At 38.4% G+C, this 12,235-nt stretch overlaps 1 long non-coding RNA gene across 4 annotated transcripts in view; it reads right to left on the reverse strand.

Moving 5' to 3' along the window:
• Nucleotides 1-7,090, reverse strand: part of LOC147366276 (uncharacterized) — a 60,268-nt gene extending 53,178 nt beyond the window's left edge. For 2 of the 4 annotated variants that reach the window (XR_015132468.1, XR_015132467.1), the window contains exons 1-2: nucleotides 6,410-7,090; nucleotides 3,962-4,017 (exon numbers count right to left, since the gene is read on the reverse strand). This is a non-coding gene — a long non-coding RNA (uncharacterized LOC147366276). The remainder of the gene's footprint in view (nucleotides 1-3,961; nucleotides 4,018-6,409) is intronic. The other 2 variants (XR_015132469.1, XR_015132466.1) reach the window with 1 other exon arrangement.
• Between the last annotated feature and the right edge of the window lie 5,145 nt (nucleotides 7,091-12,235).

Consider the following 12,235-nt stretch of genomic DNA (forward strand, 5'->3'; position numbering starts at 1 on the left):
TATACCACTTAATATATCTTAAATTATCTGCATCAGTTCAGTTCAGTTACTCAGTCATGGCCGACTCTTTGCAACCCCATGACTGCAGCACAACAGCCTTCCCTGTCCATCACAAACTCCCAGCACTTGCTCAAACTCATGTCCAAGGGCATCAAGTCAGTGATGCCATCCAACCATCTCATCCTCTATCGTCCCCTTCTCCTCCCACCTTCTATCTTTCCCAGCATCAGGGTCTTTTCAATTGAGTCAGTTCTTTGCATCAGGTGGCCAAAGGATTGGAGTTTCAGCTTCAGCATCAGTCCTTCCAATGAATATTCAGGACTGATTTCCTTTAGGATGGACTGGTTGGATCTCCTTGCAGTCCAAGAGACTCTCAAGAGTCTTCTCCAACACCACAGTTAAAAAGCAATTTTCCGTGCTCAGTCTTCTTTATAGTCCAACTCTCACATCCACACATGACTACTGGAAAAACCATAGCTTTGACTAGATGGACTTTGTTGGCAAAGTAATATCTTTGCTTTTTAATATGCTGTCTAGGTTGGTCATAACTTTTCTTATAAGGAGTAAGCGTCTTTTAATTTCATGGCTGCAGTCACCATCTGCAGTGATTTTGGAGCCCCCAAAAATAAAGTCTGTCACTGTTTCCACTGTTTCCCCATCTATTTGCCATGAAGTAATGAAGTAATGGGACCAGATGCCATGATCTTCGTTTTCTGAATGCTGAGTTTTATGCCAACTTTTTCACTCTTCTCTTTCACTCTCATCAAGAGGTTCTTTAGCTCTTCTTCACTTTCTGCCATAAGGGTGGTGTCATCTGCATATCTGAGGTTATTGATATTTCTCCCGGCAATCCTGATTCCAGCTTGTGCTTCCTCCAGCCCAGCGTTTCTCATGAGGTACTCTGCATATAAGTTAAATAAGCAGAGTGACAATAAACAGCCTTGATGTACTCCTTTTCCTATTTGGAACCAGTCTGTTGTTCCAGGTCCAGTTCTAACTGTTGCATATTTACATGCAAAAGACCAATTTTTCAAATTAACTGTAAAGCTCCTAGTGTTTTTCTTTTTTTAAGGGAAACTGCTGTACCCTCTTTCATTTTCTTGTATTTCTAAGACCTGGAATGAGGTTCTTATCCACCATGCTCATGAATGTTGACGGTGATAATGATCTCCTGGACATTACTTGTACTTTTTTCTCATAGGAAGGAAAATAAATCTTCCCCCAAAAATATATTTCAAATTATAAGAATTCCAACAAGACAGACTTTGATGGAGCTGAAACTTTCAGATGAATAGCACAGTCTGGGAATTTGGAAAGTATCCAATAGAACATGTGTTCTATGGCTGAAGAGTTGATGAAAAGAGACCTTTAAGCTCTGTCTTAATTTCCTTTCTTTGGGACTCCAGCCACCCCCTAACACACACACACACACACACACTCTTCAATCATTCTATTCTCCTGTATTCAAAATCAGAAAGAAAACTTCTTGACAGTGAAATGAAAGTAGAGGAGCTTTCAAATGAGCATGCACTAAAGATGTAGAATGAAAAGAAAACAAAATCCAAAAATACTTCAGGCCGCTGTAGCTTGTGTCTCTGAATTTCACCCAGGATTCTGAGGGAAGAGTGAGCTGCAGTTTTCATTTAATTCAATAAGACACCCATTTGGCAGGGTTAACCTTTTCCCTTTTGTGTCTTCATTGTGACTTAGTTGATACAAATTGCCTTCATTAGGGTATTAACGGGCTTCTGGCTGTAGTCTCAAATGGAACCTGTTGTAGGGGTTCAGTACATAAGTGATCAGGATGCTGTTAACTGTGGTTTAACATTGGGAAGGAAGAGATGCAGGCTTATAAACGATTGCTGAAAATGTCTGTCTGAATGGAAATTCTGGAACCTTAAGGGATCAAAACAGAATCATAGATTATATACCTTTTTAGTCTAAGACAAGATCACTGAAGACCGTCTCGAACTTTCTTCAACGACATCAGCTATATAATGAATATAGGAAGGCTTGGTACATTTGACACCAATATATTTCTCTAATGTGACCAAGTAAGAGTAAAGTTGGAAAAAATGGAAACAAAGTGCGCTACATGGGCTGAAGGATTTGACAAATGGAACACAACAGAATGCCTAAGGCTCTGAGACAGACTTTAAGGAGTGATAGGCCAGAAAAACAAACTGGCAATTTTTCAGAAATTATAATAAAGATTAAACTTTCAACATCTCTTCCCCCACAATGCCAGCCGACTGACAATGTAGAGATGCCAAACTGCTTTGGAAACAGTTCTCCTAGCTTGACTCACAAACAGAGGATGACATAGATCCAAGATGTTTGGTACTTTGCTACTAATTTTGGAACTCAGATGTAAGGAAATACTTGTTCAGTCATCTCAGTAATCCCACTCAAAACACAAATTATAACAATGGATACATTAAGCATCCTCCACCTTCATAACAACTGAATATCCTTCATTGTTTGAATCATGTCTGGGCTATAAATTACAATAAGGAAGCTGAGAACATGGCATGTACTAGGCACTTGGTAAATATCTTTCAAACAAATGTATGGATGAACTACTAGCTAAATAACTGGAGGTCCCGGTGTATGGCTGCACAAATCCTGCCAGTACAGACAAAACAAAGCCTAAAAGAGTTTGTATGTATCACAGATAATGGTAAATATTTTACAGATGAGGTCCAAGCAGATTCGTTTGTAGAATTCTATATGGGAGGGTTCTTGGTGAACACATTTTTAATCGTGATAAAAATATCAGCAGCACATTAGAGAAAAACATTCATTTATTTCTCATCCAGCAGACTTTACCAAATTAGTGTCTATTCTTATCATTACTGTTTGATAGATCCTGTGTATTAAAAAAAATCAGTGATTTCTCCTTGGAAAGAAAGGGATTGTGATATTGCTATGGAATCTTTCTTCTCTTCATTTAGGTAACATTTTGATCTTCTTTGGAATAATATACATCAAGCATCAGTTCAGTTCAGTAGCTCAGTCATGTCTGACTCTGAGAAACCATGGACTGTAGCACACCAGGCTTCCCTGTCTATCACCAACTCCAAACATAGCATGAAAATATTTTTCACCATTTTATGGTGTGAATGGTACCTAGAATTTGGAAAACATGCTATATTCTACGTGAAAGTTGAGGAACTTGCTTGAAGGTACATAGAAGAGTAGAGAAAGGACAAAATTATGTGTCCCAAGATTTTAATCTGACCCTAAATTCTTTTGCTCAGAATAAAGCTCAGCACTAATCCTTTAATTCTGAGGAATAAATACCCATCTAATCTAAAAGCCACCTTTCTGAAATTCCCTTTTATAAGCGTCATTAATTATTTTATTTCCGCTCCTGGAAAACAGTGTTGTTTCAAGCATGACAAAATTAAATGTATACAGGGCCCAGGCAGGTAAAGCACATAAATGAAGTGATGTGACCAGTGGTGAGCGACCCTGAGCCCCGATTTCTGGGAGATGAAGATGATGAGAACTCTGAGAAGTTAGAGATTCAAACCCAATGTTGAGGATCCAATTTTCTAAGAGAGGGCAGAAATTCAGATTTGTGTACAAGGCTTTTCAATTTCATTGTGTTTATTTTGGGAACTAATTAAAATGTAAAACACTGTCCAGGCCAAAACCACAGACCAAACTAAGCATGTCTGTGGGCTGCATCTAGCTAGAGGGACAGCTCACTTCCTTTTTATATTGCCAGATGGAGCTGCTGGGGGTATTTTGCTTTCGGTTTAGATTGGCTTCTAATTTATTGGCAATAAATTAAAGAAAGCACAGGAATTTTTTCAGTAATGCCAACATAGATGGACTTGCACAGCCTCCCAGGATGAACACACAGTAGGAAAACACATTTGAAGTTGAGAGGTAGTGTTGTGTGCTAGTTAAGTATATAAACTCTGGATCCAGCTGTCTGGGATCTTTGACTTACCAGCCATGAAACCTTGGGCAAGAGATGTAATTTCTCCACGGCTCAGTTTCTTATCTCTAAGATGGAGATAATTAATGACAGTTATCATGACAGTTATATGAATACACACACACACACACAGAGTACTTAAAATCTAAGTTGCGAGAGTACATGCCCAGTAGCTTCTGCTGCTGCTGCTAAGTCACTTCAGTCGTGTCCAACTCTGTGCGACCCCATAGATGGCAGCCCACTAGGCGCTGCCATCCCTGGGATTCTCTAGGCAAGAACACTGGAGTGGGTTGTCATTTCCTTATCCAATGCATGAAAGTGAACAGTGAAAGTGAAGTCGCTCTGTTGTGCCCAACTCTTTGCGACCCCACGGACTGCAGGCTACCAGGCTCCTCTGTCCATGGGATTTTCCAGGCAAGAGTACTGGAGTGGGTTGCCATTGCCTTCTCCATCAGTCACTTCAGTTGTGTCCAATTCTTTGTGACCCGATGAACTGTAGCCCGCCAGGCTCCTCTGTCCATGGGATTCTCCAGGCAAGAATACTGGAGTGGGTTGCCATGACCTCCTCCAGGGGACCTTCCTACCCAGGGATCTCCTGCATTGGGAGGTGGGTTCTTTACCACCAGCGCCACCCGGGAAGCCCAAAATCTAAGTTAGTGCTATCTAATTATTTGCTATTACCTATGAATCACAAATCATAGCACTGTTGAAAAGTAACAAATATTTACAGGTCTATGTCACATTAGACAACTGCTGACTCCACAAGTGGCCTCAGGAAACTTTCTTCTTCAGACAGAACAGGTGTGAGAATCAGGCTGCTTGTGGTAAATTCCCACTATTTTGTCCTTAACACCAGATGCCACCACTTCTTGGAAATGTCACAACCGCATATTTTAATGAGAGGAAGAAAACTTTTGAAGAACCAAAAATACTAGGAGTTAATAATATGTTAAGTTATCTTTTCACTTTTCCCTTTTTTTTTTTGGAGATCACCCATTTTAAAGTCAGAGATTTTCTATTCTGTTCCAGAGTTGAAAGGCGAAAAATCAAAGGACTTTATTTTCCTCTTTCAGGTGATTGAAGCATGAAACTTATGACAGATGCTTGAGTTGGATAGAAGTTATCATGCTAATTCACTCAAGATGATTTTCACATTCTGGAGGTTTTTGTCTTTTTAAAGGGTACCCTCCCAATTTTTTGGAATGTCTAGAAATAGAGGAAACAGAAGGTCACATGACATCGTATCCATGTTACTGAATCAATCATATATTTTTTAAAACATTTCTTTAATTTATTTGGCTGCACCAGGTCTTGGTTGCAGCATGCTGGATCTTTAGTTGTGTGTGTGAGCTCTTAGCTATGGCATGTGGAATCTAGTTTCCCGACCAGGGATTGAACCCCAAGCCTCTGCATTGGGAGCATGGAGTCTCAGCCACTGAACCACTGGGGAAGTCCTAATCATATGTTTTTGAATAGCAAATTGTGACACAAAACTCATTTTCTGTGGCACAAGCACATTTGCTCACCAAAGAAATTGAAGGTACACTACCCTTTAAAGATTCCATAACTTGGCTTTTTATTTCCCATATTCCTGCAAAGAAATTAAAATTGCCAGGCCCACCATGTTTTTCATGCTACCAAATTCTTTCTTCCAAAGGCAGGAGGGACAAGTGTGAACTCTCAAAAACGATGCTGGCCAAATTTATCAAGACTGAGAACATCTATTTCCACTCTGATCTTGTCAAGTGCTGCTAGGCAGTGGCCTGATGCTCATGTGAAACCCAACTCAGGAGCCAAGAAAAGCAGACGTGCCAAAGCACAGAGTCACATTATAAGACGGGAAGGCACATTAGAATTAACAGGCTCCACACACCACCTCACCCTGCACTTAACAATGAAGTACCAATGCCCAAAGAGAGATGTGATTTACAAACGTGCAGCTAGACATCTGGGGGCTGGCAAACAAACCTAATATTGCCAATTGATTAAAATATTTTTTCTATCCTATACTGTGTCTACATGTTTCTAGAAGTGTATTGAAATTAGAGATGCATAACGTACAACATTAACTGTTTTTCCTCTCAAAACTACTTGAAAATTCTCAGTTTTTCTCAAATATGATGGCTGAATCACTTGTATGAAAATCACCTGATGTCTATAGAAACTCCAGATCCCCCAGCTCACTCCAGACCTCCTGGGTGATGAGGAGATTGGCTACGTGAACTTTCAGTACACATCTCAGGGGACTGTTATAAAAAATAAAGTTTGAGAATCGCTGATGTCTGTGATCTGTGATGTACATAATTCAGGTGGGATTGTCAGAATAAGGAAAAACATTCCTACTTAATTTATTCAAAAAATTAATATACTTTAAAATCTCAAACTTGAGTCTGCTTTATAAATTCTAAATGTGCTCTCGCCTGTGTGTACTCAGTGATTTTTTCATAGTCACTTGCTCACCTGGCTTTGAATTCTGGGGAGGGACCCCAAAATGAGTCTTCTTACTCAAAAGTCAATGAAAGCATTTGGCATATATTAGGTTGCATGCCGGGGTGCTCAGTTGTGCCCAACTCTTTGAGACCCCATGGACTGTAGCCAGCCGGGCTTCTCTGTCCATAGGATTTTCCAGGCAAGAATACTGGAGTGGGTTGCCATTTCTTCCTCCAGGGAAATCTTCCTGACTCAGGGAACAAACTGCGGCAGGTTCTTCACTACTGCGCCATCTGGGAAGCCCTAGGTTAGGTTAAGGAGTTGTATTTTTCTGCCTTAAAACAGACCTACAGCTCGAATGTAATACTGTTTCTGAAAGTAGAGTGTACATACAGGCCAGAGCATTTCAAACTCAAAGAATGGCAAAGGAACTATCATGTAAAGATAATGCTTTTGTAACACACTGCTTTTCTTTTTAAGTGAAAGTGTTAGTTGCTCAGTCATGTCCAAGGCTTTGCAACTCCATGGACTGTAGCCCGCCAGGCTCCTCTGTCTGTGGAATTCTCCAGGTGAGAATACTGGAGTGGATTGCCATTCCCTTCTCCAGGGGATCTTCCTGACCCAGGGATTGAACCTGGGTCTCCTGCATTGCAGTCAGATTCTTTACTGAAGGAGTCACCAGGAAAGCCCACTTTTCTTTTTAATTCAGTCCTTAATGTAAAAAGAAATACTGTAATTAAAATTAAACATTAACACAGGTTAGAGTTTAAATTGTACATCAAATTCAGAAACATGACAACTTTTAAAACACATTAAATCAGCAAGCGGCATTTCAAATACAGAAGATCCACAGACCAACTTTGAGAATTTGAACTTAAATTTGGCTCTCTTCTTTGTCACTCAGCCACTATTCCCGTCAGTATCATTCAGAACAGACTTGGCACTCTATGGGTGAATTAGAGTGTTTTTTGTTTTTTTGTTTTACGTTCTAAGACCAAAAATAAATAAATTTTGTTTTCATTTAAAACAATAATGATTGGAAAATCCCAAGGATGTATGCTTAGTGTTTCATTATAAAGGAGATATTTTTCCTTGTTTTCTGAAAACAAATATAATATTACATTGTTTTGGTATTCTTATTATGGTAAAATCTCTCTGTTCACTACATTTCTAGGATGCATAGTTCATTTTTATTATTTCCACATTAAACTTGAGCTGTTTTCTTGATGACAGCTATTCCATTTAGACAACTAGATACTCAGCACTCTTATACCCCTGATATTTATATCTTTTAGGAAACAAACATATTTAGAACAATAGTCAAAACTAATTTAACAACCATCTAGAAAGATGAAGAAAGTGAAAATTATCTTTCTGAACTACTGTCACCAGTCCATTGGATATGATGACTATCTATAAAGTAGGGTTCATTGTGCATAATTTTCATCACTTTTTCCATACATTGCTTTTATGTTGTCATATAAAGCTATAGTCATCTGTAATACTGTGATAATTATAACTGGACATGGAACAACGGACTGGTTCCAAATTGGGAAAGGAGTATGTCAAGGCTGTATATTTTCACCTTGTTTATTTAACTTCTATGCAGAGTACATCATGCATAATGTCAGGCTAGATGACTCACAAGATGGAATCAAGATTGCCTGGAGAAACATCAACAACCTCAAATATGCAGATGATACCACTTTAATGGCAGAAACCAAAGAGGAACTAAAGAGCCTCTTGATTGAGGGGGAAAGAGGAGAGTGAAGAAGTTGGCTTACAACTCAACATTCAAAAAGCTAAGGTCATGGCATCCAGTCTCATCACTTCATAGCAAAGAGATGGGGAAAATGTGGAAACAGTGACAGTTTATTTTCCTGGGCTCCAAAATCACTGCAGACAGTGACTGCAGCCACAAAATTAAAAGACACTTGCTCCTTGGAAGGAAAGCTATGGCAAACCTAGATGGTGTATTAAAAAGCAGAGACATAATTTTGCCAACAAAAGGCTGTTTAGTCAAGGTTATGGATTTTCTAGTAGTCATGTACAGATGTGAGAGTTGGACCATAAAGAAGGTTGGGCACCAAAGAATTAATGCTTTCCAACTGTGGTGCCGGAGAAGACTCTTGAAAGTCCCTTGGACAACAAGGAGATCAAACCAGTCAACCCTAAAGGAAATCAACCCTGAATATTCATTGGAAAGACTGATGCTGAAGCTGAAGCTCCAATACTTTGGCTACCTGATATGAAGAGCTAACTCACTGGAAAAGACCCTGATATACTGGGGAGGACTGAGGGCGAAAGGAGAAGGGGGCAACAAGGATGAGATGGTTGGACAGCATCACCAACTCAATGGGCATGAATTTGAACAAACTCCAGGAGATACTGAAGGACAGAGAAGCCAGGCGAGCTGTAGTCCATGGGGTTGTAAAGAGTCAGACATGATTGAGTGCACACACATGCATATCTAAAATTTTATTGGGAAATGAGGGGCAGAGGAATTCCATCTGATTGGCTGCCATTTAGAAGAATTAAGACCAATATTAAACCAAAATGCAAGGGTCCAAATCCTTCCATATCTGAATTGTTACATTAATACAAAGAGATGGATGACTTGCTGTGAAATTCTACACCTGGGACCACATTTCTGCACCTGGTCAGCCTCACACTTCTAATCAGTAATCTCTCCAAAGTTCATTCCAGATTAGAGATCAAAGCTAACATTTACTGCTACACGTACCATTCTGTGGGCCCTTATTTTGTTCCAGGAGTTGTACTAAATTCTTTATAATCCTATTAGCTTGTTTAAGTATAAATCCCATTTTACAGTTGAGAAAACTAAGAGTCTGTGCCCTTAATAACTCTAGCACATAATTGGAAGAATCATTTTTTGTAAGTGTTTTATTTTTTATCCGTTTATATTTGGTTGCAATTCTTTTTCTTTTGCTAAAAATACTACCTAGGTGAATAGACATAAATATATGCTACCATACTGCAGATAAATAATGTAATATATCTCTCTTAGGTTCCAAATGTAAACATTTGTATGTCTCTGGCAATGGAAAGTATGCTTTCTTGTTGTTGTTGTTCAGTCGCTAAATTGGGTCTGAGTCTTTGCAACATCATGGACTGCAGCATGCCAGGCTTCCCTGTCCTTCACTATCTCCTGGAGTTTGGTCAGACTCATGTCCATTGAGTCAATGATGCCATCCAACCAACTCATCCTCTTTCACCCTCTTGTCCTCCTGCCCTCAATCTTTCCCAGCATCCTTTCTTATGTAAACAACACTAGTGACTAGGAGTGTAATATCTTTGGACTGAGAAAGCATTCCAGTCAATCCTACCCAGTATTCTTCTACTGCCGAACATTAGTAAGGGCTTGTTGTCTATAAACTCTTAACATTCTCCAAGTGGACATTTGACGATTCCAACTCCAAGGTAAGCAGCAAAGAGATTATGATCTTTACTTTAGAGATGAGATAACTGAAAGGAGAGGCTCTCTAGTCAACTGATTTACTCAAGATCATATAGTTAAATAATGGCAGAATTTTGTCTAGAACCTTGGCCTTCTAATGACTCATTCAATGTATTTCCAGTAGACTGTCCCTCAAATAACATTTAATTCTCTGACTATTCAGCCTTTATAGCTCACAACATTTAGGGATTTGATAAATTTTCTGGAAATAAGCAACTTTATGTAGAATACAAAATTAAGCTGAACAAAAAAAGGCATGGCAATACAAAGCAAAGATGTAATAAATTCCAAACCTATCATAAACAGTCATAAAAATATTTTTTGGAATATTGGATTTGAGCTGTCAAAAAATTTATTTTCCTCTTTGAAGATGCCTCTTTTTTTGCTTATTAAAATCCTTGTTTTTCTGTTTTCTGTCTGTGGTTTTGTATCTATTTCTTTTTTCCTTTCTAAGGTCCTAAATTTTCATATTTTACTATTCTAGCACCGATATTAACCACCCATAGTTTTGTCTCTTAATCCAAATTTTCATTAGATATGACAAATATACTCAGTCCTGTCTTTGGGCATCTTTCAATCAGATAATGATAAATAGGGTTAATATATAAATTAAAATATTTATATATATATATGTAATACCACTGAAGCCCACCAAGTCAGGATAGAGGATGGGCCAGGCAAACATGCAAAACACGTCTACTATATGTTAATAAATGTTTATAGAACATTATCCTAGTTGCTACAATAAAGGAAAACATACAGCATTATGGATGTACATGGAATAACACTTAAACTAGACCAGAAAGCATAACGAAAAGTTCCTAGTGGGGTAATATATGAGCTGAGATTTGAAGGATGAATGGTCAATAAGAGTTCAGTAAAGATAAGGAAGTTGTGTGTTTAAAGCAATGGAATCGACATGTACAAAAATAAGATGTATTGTAGACTTTGACATCTTAAAGAACTGTAGGTATTGCAATATGAATAAAGCAGAGGGTTAGAAGGGGAGAATAACAAGAAATAAATCTGGAGGGTTTAATAGGGACTAGATTAGAGAATATTAGTCAGGCTCATTAAGGGGAGTGATTTTATCCTAGAAGCAATAATACTCTCTTAAGGAATCCTTTAAGGAATTACAGGATTAATTATTAAAGGAATAATAATCCTTTAAGGAATTTTAAGAAGGGTTATGATATGGAAATGCTAATAATAATGTTAACAATGGCTAACTTTTTGAGTACTGATATATTTCAGGAACCATGTAAATGCTTAATGCTACCATATCAACTAATTATCAGAAGAACTCCATAAGGATACTATGAGTATCTGCATTTTTCAGATGAAACTATTGAGATAGGTTATGATATGGAAAGAGTTATGATATGGAAATGCTAATAATAATGTTAACAATGGCTAACTTTTTTTAGTACTGATATATTTCAGGAACCATGCTAAATGCTAAATGCTACCGTATCAACTAATTATCATAAGAACTCCATAAGGATACTATGAGTATCTGCATTTTTCAGATGAAACTATTGAGATAGTATTTACCAGCTCAATAAAATCATAGCCTAGTATGAATATGAGAGGAGCAAGAATAGAGATAGAAAAAGAAGGTATAGGGTTGCTGCATGAATCCTAACCTTAGATGACTGGGACTCAATCCAAAGCAACAGAAAAGTGTAAGGAGAAGAAGGGCTGGAGAGGCAAGTGCTAAGGGAGTCAGAACCAAGAAGTCGTTCAGATTCTATGTGGGTAAAAGGAAAAGGAAGTATCGGATAAGAACTCGACGTGTAATGGATAAGTCATCTGGGATGGCAATGACGCCAGAAAGAAGTAAATTTGAAAAGAAATACGTTAGACTTGAGACATCTGTGAGATACTAAGGCAGAAATATCTAGTGAACACTTGAATACACAAGAAGGGTGCTCAGGAGAGGCACCAAAAAAAAGGTAATTGGCTCAAGCAATTGGAAAATATTTCTAACTCACATGAAATTCTAGGACAAGTATTTCAGGCTGGTGGATGGCTCTTCCTCATGCAATTATTCAGGGGCCCTGGCTGATGGCAGCTGTTTCATGTTCAACTTGTGGTTTCTCTAGTCTCTCTGCTTAGAGAAAATAGTGGAAGGTTGAGGCCAGATATTTCCTCTTAAGCAAGGAGGAAGTTGAATATGTAACTTTTAATCATCTTCCCCAATGCTAGAACCATGACATGCCCATACCTATTGCAATAGGGCTAGGAAATGCTATCTTTAGTTTAGTGGACACAAAGCAGTTAAAATTCTACAATTGTGGAAGAAAGAACAGCTATAGAAGTAGTTGGAGAGTTTAGCACCATGGAAGTGAGTTAGATTACCTAGGAAGAATGTTTAC

This window comes from Bos grunniens, chromosome 9, assembly GCF_055505025.1.
Source record: "Bos grunniens cultivar Pamir isolate PY7600 chromosome 9, Bosgru_T2T1.0, whole genome shotgun sequence".
Classification (NCBI taxonomy): Eukaryota; Metazoa; Chordata; class Mammalia; order Artiodactyla; family Bovidae; genus Bos; species Bos grunniens.